The sequence below is a fragment of the Charadrius vociferus genome, unplaced genomic scaffold (genome assembly GCF_000708025.1).
Source record: "Charadrius vociferus isolate BGI_N301 unplaced genomic scaffold, ASM70802v2 scaffold34, whole genome shotgun sequence".
NCBI classification, from domain to species: Eukaryota; Metazoa; Chordata; class Aves; order Charadriiformes; family Charadriidae; genus Charadrius; species Charadrius vociferus.
In genome coordinates, this window is record NW_009647989.1 from 1515408 (window position 1) to 1536559 (window position 21152).

The window sequence follows — 21152 nt, forward strand, 5'->3', positions numbered from 1 at the left end:
TCTGAAGAGAAACAGCCAGTCACAAATGAAGGAGAGCAAGTAGTCCTGTCTCTTGCATTATGCTCATCTGGTTTTGAAGTACAGTGCCTCAAACTGCAGGTCTCAACATTGTGTGAATAGAATATGAGGTTTTGTGTTATGGCATGTACCAGTTTACATCTTCATGTTTCTTTTTTCTGCACAAAATTATAGGCAAGCACACATTTTTGTGGTAATAGTGAGGATTTGTTGTGCTAAGAAGAAAAGATAATTCTGAATCAAGGTTTGCAAAGTAATATAATAATTTCAGCTTTCTCGACTTGCAAAGAAAAGTCAGAGTACCCTCAGTCAGGGACAGATGCAGAGAAGTTTGCTATTTTGAGTTCAGTTCGTGCATGGACCCAAATGTATGGTGTAAAGCAATGCTCATCTTTCCTGCAAAGGCATGATAATTATATGTGGACTTCCTACTCTGTATTATAAGGTATTTCCCTTCTTTGTCTCTTTTTTGCGCTTTCCGGTAGTTCTGGTCAGCTTATTGTGGTTCTGATGGAGCACAAGCAGACCTCTCGAACTTGCCTGACTTAACACAAGAACAGCTTGGTGGCAAAACCAACTAAGCAGTGGCTAAAACTGACAATATTTCTTCAACTCATTTCAATGGACAAGAGAAAGAGGTTGAAGATAGATTAAACACAATGTCAAAGAGTAGCAAAGAACTTCAGTGTAATGCCTTAACACTGACTGATGTATTTACTTCATAATTTTGTCAATAGGAGCTTGGGCATAGCACAGCCCATAAATCATTTTGGAATTGTGCTTGTGGCTTTTGTTGGCTCCATCCATTGCCAAAGTATCTCTTAAGTTCATTGCTTGACTATCGCTCCCTGTCTCTGTCAGAAAGTTGAAATTTGGTAACTAGATTTGGAAGAGGAAGGCATCATTTTTCATCTTTATGATTTCCTTCTTGGCATGAAGTTGTTGCACTTTGTCTCATTAAATGCTCTTGATTGCAATACTTGTGCTTTTGTTTGTCCTTTGGAATTGCTCTGTATGAGCTGCCTCTGAAAAGAAAAGCAGAGCTGACTCTGAAGTGGAAGTAATAACAAAATCTGTTCTCAGTAAAACGTATTTTGTTCTTGTGGTTAACATATTTGAAGAGTCTTTGGAAAAAGTGTGGAATAGTTGTGATCTTTCTAAATTTTCCTGCAAATCTGAAAGATTCTCCGTTCTGTGTATGAGCCATAGTTCAATAGTATTCTGAAATCAGTACCATGTAAGAGATGGTATGACGATTTTTGTAGCAGTTACAGCTTATTAATGAAGCTATCGTGTTGCATCTAAACTGCCTACCACCATTATTTTTCACCCTTTAACCCAAGAATGAGTTTAAATGTGGTGTTGCTCCTGTGTGCATTGTTTTCCTTTGTTTCTCTTATTCCTTGTTTTTAGTTGAGGGTCCAAAGCGGTAAAATGTGCCAGCATGACACTTGTTGAAAATGGAAACCTTTGTTTAGCCTTGGAACAAGAGCAGCGCAGACAGCAGCACTGCATTATCCTCCTCCGGTAATTAGTTAAAAATTAGGTAAAAAGTTTTATCAAGGGGTGCAGGGGTTATAAACTTCTTTCCTTCTCTCCTTCCCTCTTCTGTCGACTAACATTGACATGGCATTTGCATGCTGGGTTGTATAATGGGAGAGCACAGTGCGTCTCCACACTATGTGGGTCTCTCCTGTCTTTCTTTTCCATAGTATGGCTGCTTCTGGATTTCCAGTTTGCTTTAGTTTTAACCCGCTCTGTCTACCTGTGAGAAAAAGTGGAATCTCGCGCCCACTCAGCATTTTATATCCGTGTTTATCTGGCTATCAAAAGATACTGGTATAGCCAGTGTTTTTCTTTTTTAACATCGAGGTGTTGATGTGTCCTGAGAAAGTCCCCCCTCGTTTATTTCATGTTAGCTATTGAACAGCCTGAAAGTAGCAGTACTTTAATCTTCTGACAATCTTGGGTACTCTAAGAATCCTTAATGAATTACTCTTCTAGGATTAGTCTGATACTTACCATGCTTACTGCTGTCTTACAACTGTAGAATGTGCAGGAAAGAGTAGTTAGGTGAGTGGCCCGACTGCACCAAGTAGGTATGTGGCAGAGGCAGGAATAGAGGCCAGATTCATGACTGGGTTCTTACCTCATTCTTCCTTTTCACTCATCACCATCTGAAGCTGAATTTGAACCAGTGACCTAGATGTGAAAGGACCCATAGCACATTATTAGTCCTGTAAGCAACTCAGACCCCTTGGTTTGTATATGTCTAATATGTTGTTTTAATCCTATCTGAAATCAGAGTCCCGTCACTGTAAATGGTTTGCTAAAAGGGTAATCTTTCTTAGAGGCAGAAATGAAAATTTCAAACTGAATGTGTTATTAGAAAGAAATGGAATGTTACAGTGGCTTTTGTTTTTGCTTCTGATTGTGCTTTAGAAGGGAATTGCTTGAGCTATGTGTTAGATAAGGCAAGAAACCAAGGAAGCTGTTCATCTGATGTGTGACGGAAAGTTAATCTGATGAACAAGCTGAAAGGATATTGTCAAGCTGTTTCAGGGTCAAAGCTTGTCTTCTGTAAAATTGTAATCTAGTGCATGAAAACTTGTGTCCTAAAAATGTTAGACTTTTATGAGAACATTAAAGGCTTTATAAAAGCAGCGCTGACTGTAAAATCCCACCACTTATACAGCAATGTAAGAACTGTTGAACTGTGTTTGTTAGTGGTACTTGTAGGAAGTGGTTGTGTCCATCTAAATTCCCAGATCTATGCAGGGTTCTGCTTCAAGGCAGAAAACAAAATGCTTAGTTTGTTACAAATTAAAGTGCTGAATAAAATACAGGAGTTTCTGTACCTGTGGGCTGAGTCCTTGCATTTATTTGGCCTTTACATACTTGCCGGATTACCATCGGAAGGAGTTCAGTAAGACTAATAATGTTTGTCTGCAGCTCTAAAATTTTTAGGCACATGAGGCTGTCACTTCTTCCCTCGGAAGCAAACCCAGTTTTTATTTGTAGCCATACCATTCTTGTGTTGTTTTCTTGCAAACCCTGTCATTGTTGGGGATAGACTGGAGCATGTTGTGAATACTGCTATGAATACATGGTCTTCCTTTCTGTATGAAATAGCCTTTGTTTAGCTCTTCCAGATAAAGACAACTTTGAGAAGCGTTGAAGTTTTTTTTTGATTGCAGAGATGGTCAGATGAGCCCAGGACTATCAGTAGGCTTCAAAACGTGGCCGGAAGAATTAACGCTTTATTATTTAAACATGTAAAAAGTAGCCCTTAACCCAATTACAATATTTTTTTTAATAATTAAACAAACAAACAAAAAAAGCTGCTTTAGGCTGAGTGAACAGTAGAAATGGAGCGCAAACAGAATATTTTGTAGGACTGCTAATTGATGTTTTTAAACAAGTTATCTGTGACTGTAACTACTATTTTTCTTATTTTTGCAAAGTTCACATGACTGGATTTTACCTAATGTAGAGGGTCGTTAGAAATTAATTCTAAGCCTGTGTTTTTGAGCACTAGCTGAACAGTGAAGTTTGTGTGTTTCATTTGTGTGCTGCGAAGAGATAGGACAGGATGACCTACTTGAGGTCCCTTCTAGTCCTGTTAATATATCTGCCAGCTGCAAGCTCTGACTTCCTCTTGCAGACATCAAAGCCAAACTCCATCTTGCTTGGAAAAAGCTCAGGGGCGTGTTGGTATGAACAAGAACAGCATCCCCCTCCCAGTGTGCACAAAGTGTCAGGCAAAAAAAAAAAGAATGCTGTCTCAGGCTTCTTCAGTCTCAGCTAGCACTTTCAAATATTTGTTTGGAAAAGTCAGAATTATTTTGTGTTTAAAATTGTCTGTAAACTTGTGCTAGCTCTGGGGAGGCCAGCGCTCCATCTTCTGCCATTTGTGTTCATCAGGCAGTTTGTCATAGCATTGTATATTTTTAGTGTACGGTGTGAGCAATGAGTTTAGTCTGACCTTTTCATCTTTGTTGCTGTGATCTTGAATTCTTTTAAGCTGTTGAGCAGAAGTAGGCTTTTGTGTTGTGGAGACTGGAGAAAACTAAGTTACCTTGATGTCTTCCACCCGCAGCATTTTCCTGCTTTAGTTTAGGGGCAGAAGATTTGAAGCTGGAGTCTTTGGCTTCTCTCCTTTGCCCTTGATCTCCTGTTGGATTGAGGTTAAATCATTTTATTCTTCAAGCCTCAGTTTACCATTTTTTAAATATGGGGATATATGTTTATTTTGCAACTTTTTTTTCTTTCTTAATATTTCAAAATATTCCTACAGGGAAAATAATGAGTTGACCTGCCGCTTGCCCCAGAGTAAGACCAGTTCTGTAGTTTATTGCTTCTCTCCCTTCAAATCCCTTTTTTCAGTCCTGATGCTGAATGGGGAGAAAAAAACGTAAGGAATTGCCAAGAGAACTGAGGGGGCCCCAGAGATCAGAGGCTGTTCATTGGTTTTGGTTTGTTTGTTTATTGATTTATGTATACGCTTATGCTTAAGGTTGGACCTGCAGGTGACTTAATAAAAATAAAAAAGAATATTCCATGAGAACACAAACATACCTGTTTTGCGGGAACCGAGAACTTATGAATGAAGGTGCTGTTAAACAAGTTTCTAAAACACTTCTTCCTTGTAGTTTTAAAGCTAATGAAGAATAATGCATGTCCTTGTGAAGTGTTCCAGCATGATATGAATTTAAATAGGTTAAAAAGTAGAAAGTAACAGCTTTGGCATGTTTTAGGCCTTTAGGTTTTTTTTTTAGCTGAATGCTCTGTAAACCTATTGCAGGCTGGTTTACACAATTTTGCTTGAAAGAGGAGATCGTTTGTCTTAGATCATTGAAACAGTGGTGTTAGTTAATTATAATAGTTTTTTTTTAATTGGACAATTCATAAATTAATATCCTATCTTTTTAATATGAATCCACTCTGACTTTCTGAGACCCAAATATTTGGGAGTAGTTACTAAACCCCTTTATTTTTGTTATCATTATGGAGTAATCTGTATGAAGATTACTAGACCTGTTTACGAAACTCAAGAGCCATGTGGCATGGTCTAAGAAATCTCTTTTGACTGTGACCCATTATTTAGACCCTGAGAAGGTTAGTGAATTTTGCATGTGCAAAAATGCAGTTAGTACAAATAACACTAGTGGTATAGCCAGATTATTTGGAAGGGGAATTCCAACAACTAGTGCATGTCTATCCGGAGTGAAAAGTGAATTTCCCAACTGAGACTGGTGTGCAGGTGTGAACAATGAAGAGTAAAATGCATCACTGAAAAGGTAATGGAGTTCTCTTCTTGTTTTATGGCTTAGGGAGACAGTGAAGTGCTGAAGTGTATCTCTTGCCCTCTACAGTCGTGATGATACAGGGAAATGCAGTGAGATTTGGCTCTATTTTTACTTAGATATGAATTGCCACTTCTCACTTGATGGCTTGGTTGCTGCTCGGGCCCAAGGCCACCAATCCTCCCATGATGGGACAGGAGAGCTCGGTGAGTCTGTCAGCGACAGGATTGTGCCTTCAGGTCTGAGCCCCCTGGGTATCTCTGACTTTAGTGTAGGAGTTGATAGAGTTACTCAACTCACTGGTTCCCGTTCATGTGAGCTGTAATGGAACAGCTGGAGTTTTTTCTTTCTAATTCTTTATTTTTCTGCTGGACTCGTGTCTCGGCTGTCTTTCAAGAAACTACCCCAGCCTAGACCTTGTGATCCCCTTCGTCAGCCAACAGTGCTGTGGGAAGCCTTTTGTTCCTTCAGCCTGTTCTGTCTTTGAGTTACTTCTCTAGCTTCAGACCCTTTCTTGAAAAAGATTGTTAGGCCCACATACACGGAAAGGTGAGGAAGGATCTCATGTTCCTTAACCTGCTAGAAGTCAGGATAGTATGTAGCACACCCACTTCAGGATAGGTAAGCAGTGGGCGCCAAAAGAAGGAGGGAGCTTGATAAAACTCGTTAGTACACGTTGGAGGGGAGAATGAGCCTTCTTAAAATAGGATTTTGTTCTTGTGGTTGCAGTTGTGTTCATGTTTCTGGTAACTCTGTGCTCCTAGCAGTAATGGAGTCTGCACCCCAATGCTTCAGTGGAAGGAAAAAAGCCCTTCTGGCTGTTGAGAACGCCTGAAGGAAGTGCACCATCATTACAGGGCCTGGAACAAATGATATTAACCATTAGGGGAAATGATATTGTGATTGTTTCTGCATGATGCAGGGTTGCGGTGGTGTATGGAGCAGTTAGATTTCATGATAACAGTGGTCATGTCAGCCTGTACTAATTTTGATGCTATATTTCAACAAGTGGGAAGTAGTGACATAATAACAACCAGCCGAACTTTAACGGCTTCTTAATCAAAAGATAAATCTCTCAGTAAAACAGGTTTACAGAGACTGTACATGTCTATGGAAGTTTTAAGCTGAATGACATGCATAATCACTTGATCTAGACTACGAAAGGGTTGAAAACTGTCAGCAGGAGCATTCAAAGGCCTCTATATATCAGTTTAAGAGAATCACCATTCCTCATTTCCTAATTGCTGCGATGATAGAATACAAAGTTTTACTGCTTTGTTGTGGTTTCTTTCTGAAGGCATGATATGACTTACAATCATTAATCAACAATTTGTAATCCAAAAACCCTTCAGGTACATTTGCTGGAAATCACTCGTCTATATAATCAGCGGCATGATAACAGAAGTGCTTACAGTCATAGTTGAGTGGTTAGCAGTTACCACCTCTCAGCTGCCAAGTAACTTACCTCAGCTGAGACAAAGTGCGACCAAGTATGTGTTGCACCTTCCAATGCAAAGTAAGATGAGTTTGCATGAATTCTGCTACCCACACTAGTTTACTCCTCTTTTCCTATAACTGCAGTAAGCTGAGAGCATGTATGGGTCAGTCACCTAATTTCAGTAGATGGCATATAGCTGTAAAGCACTGTAATGAGATTGCAATTGGTCATCTCCTTATGCCTTAAAAATGTTTAAAAATAAGCTTAACTCATATTTCAGTGTGGGTGAATATAGAAACTATGTTCTCTTATACATTGGAATTTAGACTTTTGTTTATACCATAAAAGTAGCGGTAAGAGGCCTGGTTATTTAATGGTAGTAATTCCTTCTCCTTTACCCTTTCTTCCCATCTTGTGTAGAATAGAAATGATTGACCAGCATTTTTACTGTGGTCCTGCAAATCAGTGGTTTAAATCAGAAACACGAGACATGGTTTGGCTCTAAATTCCTTCTGCAGCACTACATTGTACACCAGTGTTGGTGGAACTGTTCCAAACTAACTTATCCTTCAAATTACATTGTGAAAAATGAATTCATGGGTAGGAAAGAGCTAAACACCATTTGTCCTTGTGCATAATGACCAGTTTAAATTCTGTCATAACTTACTGTGGGTTATCCTTTAATCTGTACAGAGGCCAAGGGAAAAAATATTAATTGAATCTTCATCATTCAGTAGCATTCAGTCCCATTTCTTGTGGAGTTTTATAGTACCAGACATGGCTCTCTCTTCTGGTGGGACTGGGAGGGATCAGGAGGAATTCTATACATGGGAAGGCATCACTGTGGGAATTGTTTGGCTTGTGGCATTACATGAAGCGTATGGCTCACCTGCAGCACTTGAACTGGTAAGGAGTGACCCTAGGACCCCAAAAGGGAAGGCGAGGACGAGGGGGCAGAGGATGATTTCAGAGTCTGATGCCTATGTGCTAGTTCCAGTTCCAGCTGGGTTTCCTCTGGGTTTACTGCAGGATATTTGAAAAAGTGGCTCCTTGTTAATCTCAGGCAGCCTCTATGATTGATGGTTCCCCTTAATCGTAAAAAGAGCGCATTGGTGTTTCTGCTTAATTTGTGTGTACTTCCTGCTTTATTATTGTAATTATGATTTATTGTCTTAAATGATGGAAGTTTTATAACCTATCAGCCTTTTTTGGAGGTTGAAGCTGGGTGCTCTGGCATGTGAATGAACTTCTTCCCAGTGATGGTCTGCTCCTAAAATGTTACATTAAAGCCAAACATAGCATGATAATAAAAAGACAGTATGTGGTTGGTGTGTTATCTCTTAATTTAATGAAAACAGGCAGCTTGAGTATAAGCAGATTTTGCATGCTCCACGTGGGCAAAATTCTTCTAATCTGGATTCTGCTTGTCTTCTCATAGTATTAGTTATACTAAAAAATAAAAATAAAGAAGCATTCAGAGAAGAGCAACCCAAGTGGACACTGTGCTGTACAGAAAGACGGGTGAAGAAATGGTAGAAAGAGGAAATGCCTGGAGCTTAACTAGAGGAAGGCTTTGTTTATACTAATTTCTGCTCTCCTAAAATGTCCTGCCGTTGCTCCAGTCTCCCAGCCAAGCTGCAACCTGCAGAAGATTGCTGCCTAAGCTTAACTAGGTACATCTCTCTTCTAAGGACGGGTAGAAAAGACAGCGGCTCAAGTATGAATAGCTCCACTGTTAACAATGGAAAATTTGTTGGGAAAAAGCAAAGCCCAAAGCAGACGCTACTGCTCTGTAAGCAGCCGCAATTCTTTGGGAGCAATTTGAGCCAGTTTGATACCTGGCAGGGGAGCTATTGTTTCAAGCTGGCGCATGGATATGGAAGGGAGTAGTTGGGTGCATTTTAGCTGAATATCAAGAAGTTGTTTCTGAGCGTGAAATCTGTTAGACCAGCTGTTCCCAAATGGTTTCTGTTTGTGCCTCTGTTTCTGGTGGTGAGCTCACCCCAGCTGAGCTTGCGACCCTAAATACTAACATAAACAATCGCATCTCTGTCAGGCTTGCGACCCCGCTCTGTGGGGCTGTGACCCTGCTGGAGGTTACGACCCCTGGTTTGGGAATCGTTGGGATAGACTGTCAGATAGTCCTGCTGGGGAAGGGCTGATATGCCCCATCCAGGCCAGGATCATCACAACAAATGCCTTCAGATCTCACAGTAATTTGTAGGCCCCTGCCACCAGTTGGAGAGTGCAGCCTATTAGAGCTGACATGTCACTTCGGTACATCAGGAACATCTCGGAGATCAAAAGGTCATAGTCCTCCCACGCTGCTGCAGCCTTTCTGCATGGACTCGCCTCTTCATCTTACTTCCCCGTCAGTTGGCTGGCAGAGAGACCCAGCTTCCTCGCGGCGCAGCTGGTTTGGCCACGGCTGCTGGATGGGTACCAGCTGCAACTTCTGCCCCACCACTTCTCCCTCTTGCTGCTTCTCCCAAGCCACCCTTTCCAAAACGCTTCTCCCTGAATACTCCTTGCCTCAAGGCAGGGATTGATAACTCACACTCTCTGCTGAAATAATTAAAATTACACTTAAAGTAATTAAAAAAACTGTATCGGGCAGTGCTAGTGGAAGTGGGCTAAGTCCTCCCCTGTATTTTGTAAAACTAATTGCGCTATTCTTATATACATAGATATGAGCACGGTCTTACAGATGTGGGATCCTGATGGAGAAATAAACAGAAAATGGCCTCGTGATTGGTGCTGTGGTCTGCAAAGCCTAGAGTCTTTGATAAGCCATACAGACGGCCTTTCTAATATAAAATGCCAACTTACAGATGTCCTAATTAGAGATCTGGCTTTTAAGCTTTGTTCTGCTGCAATCTTAAATGGAGCTTATGAACAGCAACAAAAATAGATTTCAAATTTCTTTTTTGAGAGCATTCATTACCATAATGTAAAATAGTAACATTTTGATAGCTAACTGACTTGATAGTCCAAGGCCATTGACTTCATAATTTACAGTCATGGAAGTTTGACTGTGCCATCACTGCATGAATCTGACAAGGGGAGGAGCCTGCAACAGATCAAAATTTTTAATTATTTTTTTGTGACTAGATCCTGGAAATTGCCAATGACGGCAGGAAGGAGAGAGGAGAAGACGGTGCAGAAAAATATGACAGTTGCTTATCATTTGGCTAAAAAACTGTATTGCATGAAATTAGCCTGAATTCAGACTGTGCAAGTTTTTTGTTTCAGAGCTCTATATGGAGTGCTTTGTTTAGAGATGTTGCTGGACTGGTTTTCTGTCAGGCAGGTGCATAGAAAGCATTCAACTGAAAATGAGAACAGCAAAGTCAGGTTGTAGAGTGTGTAAGCCACGCGAAGATATAAAAGCAGAAAATCTTATGTTATAGGCTGGTTACCGTATACGCCACTCCCAAATGAAAAAATTTGTTTCTGTATCTGTAACTTGATCATCCCTTAAGCACTAATTACATGTCAGAAAATGGAGCATAAAGTCTCCTCCATCTGTCCAGGTTGGATATGGTGCACAAAGGAGCATATCCGATTCATAGTACCTCTTAGGTAATCAGATTAATATCTCCCGAACTGAATTTACCCTTTTGATACTGTATCTTTCATATGCCATGTTTCACATATCACATTCTGTTGAAGCTCTGTAGCTTTTCAGTAATTTCCTTGAAATCTATATGTGGTATGTCTGCACTCTTTTGAGCTGTTCTTGGGACACGCATCAATTAAATATGTTTCTGGCACCATCTTAATGGCATAGTTCCCCTGGAGTCAAAAACCGCTCCAAAAACTGAGATCATTTGTTTAATTTAAAAGCAAAAGGCTGTGGAACTACAATTTCAGGCTTCAACAGCTATGCCCCTGTAGCTTTGAAGGAAGGGGGAAAAATCTTGATTTCTTATGCACAAAATAAATAAATTCTTGAGTTCTTAAAATATCTGATTTCATCCAGGTTTTTTTGCTTCCCTTGCTTATCTTTTAATTTTAATTCCTTTTTTAATATGGTAAGTTTTCAACTTCTTATAGAATTTCATTGTTTGTTGGTTTTGCTTAGAGAACCAGTGGGCTGGATTTTGTCATCTGGGTCTAAGGAAGAACTGTAAATCATGCAGGATGGTTCTTAATTAAAATTACTGATCACCAATCTGAATCCAGAATTGTATTTTAAGTGGTTGAAGCTTTTGGCTCTAGGGCATTCTGGGAATATATACTATATAGGAGTTGACTCCTGTTTTTCCAAATACGTTGAGAGTAGAGGTACATAAATTACCATATTGTACCAGATCTGTTCAGTAAGATTCATTCTGTGCCTCAAAGATCTCTTAGCCTGTGTCTGCAGCGGTGTTTTCATTGAGATCAGTAGCGTGATTTTGAAGCAAGTCCTCAATGGTCTTCGCTTGCTGCGTGTTTGCTCGTTATGTGGAGTGGTTTTGATGTGCACTAGAGAACTTTTGTAGGAAACGAAACCAGAAGTTCACCCCCATGCTAGCCAGTTGTGTTTAAAACCATCATGGAGGCAGAAGGATCTAAACCAATGACTGGTCCAGTCATCCTCAGCATCTGCTACTGAATGATCCCGTCCAACTCCCTTTTTTCCTTGCTGTTCCCTCTGTTGTTAACTTTAAACTGATAATGTTGATGTTCCGTTTTAAGAGTTGAAACAGTGGCTGTCATGTTTGAGAGTTAATGTTCTTAAATTGCTACCCACTGAAAACTGCTACCTGCTTAAAGACAAGTGACTAAGAAGATGGGCCTGGAATTTTTTTGAAGCTTCAGAAGGTAGTAAACCTTTTTCTGTTAGTGTTCAGTAGGAATGAAGTTTAGGATAAACTTCAGTGCCTTCAAGCTGATATAGTGCCTGTTAGTGACCGAATCTGAATGTCAAGAGGAAAAGTCCATGGTGGATTCAGGTTAAATGCCAAAAACCTCATGATCTGTGGAGCCTCTAGTTTGTTCTATTGGCTATTCAACCAGAATAATGCAAACTAGCAAAGACTGATCACGTTATTTTTCCTCCAGGTTAGCAAGAGGTAACTCTGAACAGTGTGGGATCAACATGTCAAGTGCTTTATGTCCCTAGAGTTCATTGTCTTGTCTTATGGTCAACAGCTGCCCAGTTCTTCTTTTCCTGAGGGTGCATCTGCTTCTTAGTCACCACTGTGACAGTCATGTGAGCTAGCGTGAAATGAGCTGTTGGGATCCAGAGAATTCCAGCAGCAGATGAGTCACAGAGACAGAGAGGTCAGCACAGGCTAATCTTTCCAGTATTTACCATACACGGTGTGGATATATCTGGAGATGAACCTGCCTTCTGTTAAAATGAAATGTCTTTTGTCTGGGTGGGAAAATCCTATGGGTGAGAGGAGGCTGTATCACCTTCATGCCATTCTGACTGTGTAAAGGACTTGGAAAACTTATTTTAATGAGCTGTGTGTTTCCCTTAGGTAGGGAAACCTTGCTTTCCTCTCTCATTATAGTGTATTTGTGTCCAGCAGGCGGAATAGTAATTGTGAGCAAGTCAAATGGCATGTAATAGGGTAGCGCAGCCCATGCAATTTAGGGCAGTTTTGAGTTTATTATAACTTCAGCCCAGGATTGGTTGTTGTTCTCTTGCACCAGTATTTAAGGTGGTAGAAATTCACCTGCAGCTTGGTGTAGTGCAGTTTTGAATCATATGCATTTCAAAAAAATAAATACAACTTGCTCTGTCTGTAATACAGTGAATTTTTGGTGGACTTCAATGTGATAAAGTAATTCTTATTCGGATTGTGCTGAAAATTTTTGTGACAACTGTGGTTTCAATGAAAAAATAAGTTATCAGAAGTTACATGTTCTGTGGAGATGTGTTTGTGCGGATAAAATAAAAATCTTGAAGACAAAAGAGGAGACAAGGCTGAGGTTCTTGATCAGAACTAGAGACGTGCTACACAAAATAACATCTGGGTTATTGTCTGCGTGTTTCTTTCTCACTCTCTCTCACCATTCTTGCACCCTCCTACCCCCCAAAAATGTTGTTTTGCAACATCTTGCTTTTGCTAAAGCAGTGAAGAATAAAACAAAAATAAAACTGTTTACCTGCCGGCCCTCCTTCTTAGTTCCATATGAAATTATGTGGTGTTTGTCTTGCATGTTGCACAGGTACCTGTGGTAGTGGCGTGCCATATTCTCATTGCTCCGATAAACAATTGCCTGGCAGTGGTCACCTTGCACGTAGTGGTGAGCAATCCCTACACTCAATGGTGCCATTGAAAATGTTTGAGAGCTTGCTGCAGTTTCAGCAGTTTAATTGCTAATGATGTGTTATTGCTTCAGAGTTTAATAGCTGTTTCTGGTTGGTTTAAACCTGCAAGCTTTTTAAAACTGAATTTGTCGCTTCCTCTTTGCAGTGTGGTTTCCTCCTTTGGTACCTTCAAAACATTGTGGTCTGGGGTGTTGGGTGAGGTGACATGTCCTATTTACACTCGATTGGAAAAGACTGCGTCACGGGCACTTGAAGCTCTGTGGGGTTTTCTTAGTTCAGATGCTCAGATGTGGCTTCCTGTCGTCACCTGATTACTTACTTCGAATGCTAAAATGATCTTGCTAGCTTTGGTGGTGTTGTCTTAAACTTAAGAAGAAGATGGGCATAGATTTTAATGTTACCTCTGTGTGCTGCCTGTTGTGGAGTGAGCACAGGGATGATCCAAATATTACATGGCGTACTCCCTCATAGTTAACCTCAGAAGAAAGCCTCTTATGTGTCTCCTTGGCTGCTTCTGCTGCCTTTCCAGTCTTCTCTCCATCTCAAGGGCTACAATTCCATATTGATTGAATTATTGAGGCAATCATGGTCTTGTTGACACACAGGCCTTTCAAACATTAAATCAAGGCCTAGCGATACCAACCCACGTCAGTAAAAAATGGCAGGAAGGCCTGAAAGGAATGAACTCTTTTTTTACCCCTTAGTCTTGTAGAATCACGTGATGCCCTGGCTGGTGGTGGTCAGTATAAACTCTTCAGGCCAGGGACGTGTGCCTTCACTGTCTAAGCTTTTATAACATCCTGAGCATCCTGTTACTATTAGCTAATAAACCAAATTATGATAATTTTGTTCATCCATTTTTATCTTCTTTTGTCTCGTTTGGCCATGTCGTGGCAACAGAGTGGGCATGAATACAATATCCTTTCTCTGCCCTGTCTCTGACAACATTAGAGGTGTCCTGTGCTTGCAGGTTCTGTGATTGGAATGGTCATAACAGAACGAACAGGCCAGCAAATGAAACTTAAAATGTTTATCCAAATCTTTTAATTCATCAGCCACTAAAAATGCCCCTGCCGTGTCCCAGATCTTTGCAAAAGAAAGCATTAAAGCAGCCATATGGTAGATGTCTTTAGTTGGAGGGCTCTCAGTCAGCTTCTTATCTGAAGGAACTACAGAGTTCAGTATACAAAATAGCGTCCTTCCTAGTTTGTCCTCAAAATTTTATCAGAAATGTGTCAAACACGGCTCAACAAACTCAACTGCAGCCTACCTGTTATAAGTAGCTGGTGATTTTGATTACCTCAGGTTCTGGCGTCTATGTGGCTTAAAGGCCATAAAGGTTTTCTGCTTTGTTTTGGGTTGTCATTTTACTTCACAAAATCAAGCCTTTAAGGATCAGACCCTTCACATTAGGCTCCTGGATAAATTGAAGTACTAAAAAATGATGTCCTGTACTTTTTTCCTTCTTTTTAAAAGAACTTATTCTTCCCTTGTCCTTTCTTTTTCTTTCTATGACAGTTATTAATATAATTTCCAGGTTCTTTTATCCTTCTGCATTTTTCTGTCTACCTGTTTCTTTCTTTTCATCTATGCCTGGAACGCTACAGGTTGCCTGGAGTAGGTTTGCTGTCTGTATCATCGGCAGTTTTCAAAGCATGGCTGGGTGAAGACCTGAGTAACCTGGCCTGACATAGCTGTCCCAACTTTGGGCAGGAGGTAAGACTTGAGACCTCCTGAAGTCCCTTCCAGCTTGAAATATCCTGTGAGCCTATGATGCTACTTTTTTTTGTCTCTTTTGTACTTTTTCTTTCTTACTATCATTTTCTATACATACTCTTCTTTGTTATGCCATGTTTGTTACACCTATTTATTAATTTATACACAAGGTTGCACATTTTGATGAATCTCTAATATGTACTTAATCTGTTAACTGGGGGCTCTTTCAAAAGACAGGGATCTTATTCTCTTCGTAGCTAATTACTTAATTATAAATCTGCTTACTTTGTTGCTGTTAAACATGCTGATGGTTTGAAGATTATCTTTTCTGCCAGCTCAGGTTAGTAAATACTGAATAAATTTTGAGATGGAATAGTTCTGCCTGAAGGCAGGAGGAAAAAAACATTTTCTTTTCTGGAACCATCTGGCTGATTTGAGATTGTTTTGAACAGAACTTGAAGATGCTCTGCTTTTTCCCAAAATTTGAACTTTGCAGATAGGATAATTCTGTTCCTCTTTAAATGAGCAATGAATTTTTAATGGAAAAACTACTTTTGTTGGTATGCCTCAGCTAGTGATTAATAGCATACACACAGACCTAGGACAACCCGAATTTTGGCCTAATGAGAACCCTGGCCTGCCAAATGTCTTGCAGTACACATCCCCTCGTAACTCACAGCCCACTTCTCTCCACTCGTATTAATCCCAGGATAACATTAAACTACCAGTAAGTCATAGCCCTCAGATGTTGACATTCCTTGAAAAAGTAGCTGGGTGTAACGTCAGTGATGAACTTACTGTAACTAACCAGATGTAACCAAGGTGTGTTTAAAGAGTGTTTTAAATCCCACCTCATGGTCAACATTAATGTTTTCCTAACACCTCATATAGGTTAGATGAAAAGAATTTTGGTGCTTTCAGGGTATTGACACAAACAACTGTGCCTTCTACTTGCATCTGTAGTTAGGAAAATATTTGCTAAAAACAGACTGTTCTTTTTAATAGATTTTAGTGTTACTGTAAGGCACTAAGCTGAAAGCTCTGCAAACCATAGTCTCTTTCCCCTTGTCCTTGGACCGTTGAATACAAGTGGTAGTGGCACAGCTGTTCTACTGGCTTATCATTGTATTTCAGCTTTGATCTGGAGACTCCACATCCAATCAATCAGCATGGAAGCTCAGGCTCCCATTTAGTCCTTTGCTGAATTTCTAAAGCTGTTGTGAAGGTCATCGATGGTGTAGATACTGCAGTATGTAGTGAAACTGGTAAGTTGGCAAATTCATTTTGTATCAGACTGTAAACAAGTGTCTGATGGTGATGACATTCAGCTGCTACTGACCTGTACTGGATCCAAACCAGTGACCTAAAGGTGAAACATAATTTCTCCTAGAGCCAGTCAGTTTCTTGACTCGGGCCAAACTGATGACCCAGCAATAAAAACTATCTTACTGCATGGCCAAAGACTGAGTCAGAGACTCCCAGTAACTAGAGTCGATAGACTTCAGGTTTTTGAGCTTTAATGTGCTTGGGCAGAAAACGCTTGAAGAATTTGCGGCCAAAAACTGGCAGATAGGCCTGGTGTTCTGACCGGCTCTTAGTAACAGTTTCCACCTGCAGGTTCCCTGTGGACTTAAGGCCCTGTGTATGTATATGCACATGGATGTGTTTATACCAAGCTATTTTGTTACTTATATTAGTTTGAGTTATTTCCTTGTTAGTTAAGAAAGAATGTGTATGTAAGCAAAGGCGTTTGCTCTCTGTCCAGACTGTTCTCCCAGCAGCCTGACTGATAGGGTAATCCCGTGTCTGTGCAGTCAGCCACCGATGATGCCGGGGAACCTGCTTCTGGCCTCCAAATAAATCTTGGAGCAGACGGTTCACTGATAAGGGAGACTCATGCTGTTTAGACTTTCATGCTTGTGCAACTAGCGTTGCAAAAGGAAACAAATAAAAGATAATGTAACATAGTTTTTAAAGTATGTTTGTCCTTTGGCCTTTACAGATAAATATCTGATGGAACATATGTGGACAGGGTAAGTCCATGTGTTACACTCCTCCTGACTGTGTTTTTATTTCCAAGATACAATCTGTTTCCCTAAAACGAAAGTTCCAGTCTGTACTGAAGATGACTGTAAATACATGTGACTAAAACCAATTAATAAAATGGGTGTGTGTATTCCCCAAATTGCCTGAATTGCTTAAAGTATTAGTGCATACCAGAATGCTGGGATGCTAGGATGAAGGAACGCTTTACTTCTGAATACCAGCAGAAACTAGTAACTTTTTTGAAGATTAATTTTCTTTCATGTGTGAATTTAATGCTGTGGAATGGTGCCAGATGTCTTCCATCGATGTGATGGTTTCCCAGGCAATTCCCAAGATGGACAGTGGGACTGAAGGCTTTCCCCTTTTTGACTCAATAGCATACTTGCACACAACTTTTATGGGACATCTTCATGACTTAATGGGTTATTCCATTTATCTCCTTGTCTGATTTTTAGCTCCGTTTTAAAGATTAGCCATACTTCTGTGTAGTTCGACTACAGCCAAATAAAGGCAATGTAAATGAGAGGAAAGAATGCGAGTTTGTGCATACAGCATAAGAAACAGACTTAAACAGTGATCCAGAGATTATGCTGGGGTGGGAAAGCAGTTGAAACTTCCTCAGCAGAAGCTGTCTTGCTAATCAGCTCTGGCAAAGAGCCTCTCGATGGGATCCTGATATGCTTTAGCAGGATTGCCAAGTAGAAAGAAGGAATGCTGTTTATTACTGTACCCAGGACTGGTAAACTTCTGCTGGAATTTGTGTCCAATTCTGATTCTCAGAATTTGGGGAGGATATGGAAATACTGGGGGACAGTTCATAAGAGGCCCACAAAAACCAGTCCGTGTTGTAGAAGGGCTTTTCCATGTAAGGCTTCAGAAGTTTGGCGAGACTGTGAGATTGCACAGGGACTTACGCTTGGAATTGCTATGTGGCAGTTCATTCTTCTCAGTTGTGTGGGCAAACGTGTAAGAGTGCAGTGACTGGAAGAAGAAGAGGTAAACTTCAGCCTGAGGAGATACAGCTTACTAGCAGTATGAGTGACAATTTTGGGGCAGCTCATCTGTGAGGCTGGTACGCTAGTTATTGATATATGTAAGAGCACATGAAACATCTGTATAGAAACATTCTTTAACCCGACTTGTTGAGGAGCAGACCAGAGAACTGTTCTGGCTGGGTATACTGCCATGACTTTACTGTAAGGGAAAATGAGACTGGAAAATGAAAGGCCAGCTAAACACAGTCCGTTTGGTATGTTTTATAGATGAAGGCACAAAACTTTTTTTGCATTGTGATTACTGGGCTTCTGAACAGCCTTGTCAGAACCTGGCAAAAAAATGCATCTGTGAAAGAAATTAAGATCTGAAGTCATCCTAAGGCATGAGAGAAAGTGCATACTTATAACTCTGCACTTCACTAACAATACTTATATGAGCTTTTCTAGAAGTTTTCTCAGAAAACTATTCTCTCATTTTTCTAGGCATTATGCCTAAGGAAAACTTAGTAATGCTCACTCATAGCATGTGTGTATACTGTTAGTTTCTGCATGCAGTGATGTGTAAGCTTCGTGAGGTGCACAAACCAGCCTTGCATATCTCTGCTTTCTTTTGAAACATGCCCTCACAGAACTCCTGGGATTTTGAGAATAGGGGTGGATGGATGCAAATTACAGCGTCCAAACATATAAAGCAGAATTCTTGTAGAAATAGTTTTGTACTGTGTTGTGGAAGAGCTTACCATCTTTTTTTACTGACTCTACAGGCAGAAGTTTTCATAGCCTCTCGCTGGATGCAGCTTTTCCTGGCCACATGCTGTTCAGTCCTTTGCGTTTGTAGTGGAGATCAAAAGCGTAGAAAAGCTCCTTTGAGCTGTGGCCAGTAGTATTTACCAAAAAAAAGCAATCATTCACTGAGATGCTGGATGGCTTGGGAAGCTCTGCATGTTTGCCAGTGTGCTGGATGCAGAGGGCTCAGATGAAGACTACAGGTCAGATTTGAAAGATGTGGGGTCAGGTGTGCCTGCTGCCCTGCTCATACTTGGAGTATTCAGATTGTTGATTGCTGTCAGTGTCATTATGTGAGTTGTTCACTTTCAATTTATAGGCATCAAAAATATGTCCAAAATCATACCTGCCTTCAACCGAGTGGGATTTCTGAATTATACTGAGGCCATCCGTGACTTCCACAGCAATCAGTAAATGTGTTAACCATTGCTGTCTGGTTCTGTATAGTTTGATAAACCTAGATCATTGATGTGAGGAGTATTGATCCAGTACAGAGCAAGGTCCTGATTAGATTAGGCACTTACATAAAGTGGGATTTTATTCCTTTCTGGTTATGTGACTATCAATGGGTTTTAGAAAGTCACTTTTTTTGAGGACCAAGTTCATTTATCTTTTAAGCAGAGGCTTGGAATTGAGCAGCTGAGTTAGGATAAACCTTCAAAACAGTGAAAGTAGGATGGCACTGTCTCCAAAATCTTTAAACACTGACACTGTAAGTTGACTATATATGACTGCCTTGCTATAGTCTGGTGAGGAGGGAAGGTGGGGAAGAGAAGAAGCTATATTATTATAATAGATTTAAATTACCTAATCTTTGGGAAGTGCTGAGATACCTGAGCAAAGCCTCTTAAGCCTCATGCGTTTGTGGTTTTATTTTCAACCCTGGGAGTTTGAGAATGTGGAGGTCTCTGAATGGCACACAGGGATGGCATTCCGGACTGCTGCATGCCCTTCATAAGTTCGGGGTTTTTGAAGAACATGACAATAGAACAGCACGTTCGGTGAACAGAGGGACGTAGTCAGGTAGAGGAGTGAAACCAGGAAGTTTATACTGCTGGTTGGCCAAAGAGGTCCTGCAGGGCATATTTGTCAGCATCACAAGCAGGATGCTGTTACATACGTTATAATACGTCAGTAAATATTCTGTCAATGACGAGCATGGCTTAGCATCTCTCATCAGTCTTAAGAGCCTGATCAGTTACAGGAGGAGGAGGACAAATAATGTGTGGTTTGGGTTTCCCTATAGAAGGCTTCAGATTTTTCTCCTTTGCAGAAATGATGGCTGCTGTAGATACCTTTACAATAAAAGCAGCGATGATGAAAACTGCTGCTGTAACCATGGCTCTTAAAATATTTACCAATGTGTGAGTCCCAGATGCCCCGATGCCAGTTGACTGGCAGCTTAGAACCAGCAGGGCTGGGCTGCAGCCTGGAAGGTGATCTCTGGGGAAAAAGAGGGATTCGTCTTTAACGTGGTAAAGTAGCATCCAGTTCCTAATGGACAGAGGATAGAATAAAGACATGTTGATGAGAAAGGAACTGTGGTTCATGGAAATGCCCGTGTAGGCCAAGCTGTCTCAATAGGCTACGGAGTAACTACAATGTAAACTCCTAAAGAAATGACAGCAGTTGTGGCAGTATGTGCTCAAAAGGCAGTAGGTTCCCAGCTTATTAAGGTTAAGAGCTTTAGGACTAGGTGAAGACCCTCTAGTCAGAGAACACAGCCCAAATGCACAAACATCTTTCAGAATAGGTAAACTCTGGTTTACACCTAAAGACGAACATTATGAACATGTGATACAACTCACAAATCGGCATATTCCTTGAAATCTCCATTTAGGAGTTGGCTCTGGTTATTTGAAAGTAGAATGTTAGGTTGGTTTCTGGATGAAGACATTCGACAGAATTTGGAGGTGTATAATAGAAATCTGTGTATTCTCCCATATTGTCATGTCATGTCATGTTAGGACAGGGAATGTTTTTACCATGGAACCACCATTGAAGGCAACAGAAATGAACCTTGAATCCTGCTTGCCAGCTGAAGAAGTACTCAGGATCTCACTTGACTATCTGTGGCTTGTGTAAAGACTTCTCGTAAGACTATTGACAAAAGTGGAACCTTTCCGAATGAAGCACTGAAATCATTAAATCAAAAGACGGCAAGCATAAATTACAGGAGAGACCATCCGGATTTGTCTTTCCTTTGGGTGACAAAATTTCATGTGTTTTGGATTAACGAGATGAAGCCTAAAGGAAGGTGCTAAAAGAGAGAGGAAATTGTTGAAGTTGCTTCACCCAGTTCACTCTGAGAAAGCACAGCGCAGTCCTTATGGCCTCTGCAAAAGTGTTTATACATTCTGACCTGTGTAAGAACAGCTTTCTGCTTGAGTATTTTTTTTTTGTTTCTGAATCAAAATTAAATGCCAGCTACAATGTTGTTAACCTTTAAAATATTCTGTGACTGAAGATGTCTATTTTGGGGAGGCAAGTTTCTTATTCATCAAGCATTATTGTATTGTGTTGTTTTTTTTCCAGTAAGTACCTCATAATAAAAGACAGATCGAGCTTATTCAGCA

At 40.4% G+C, this 21152-nt stretch overlaps 1 protein-coding gene across 1 annotated transcript in view; it reads left to right on the plus strand.

Moving 5' to 3' along the window:
* Positions 1-21152, plus strand: part of RAD51B (RAD51 paralog B) — a 418545-nt gene that overhangs the window by 191592 nt on the left and 205801 nt on the right. The gene's annotated exons all lie outside the window — the stretch shown is intronic.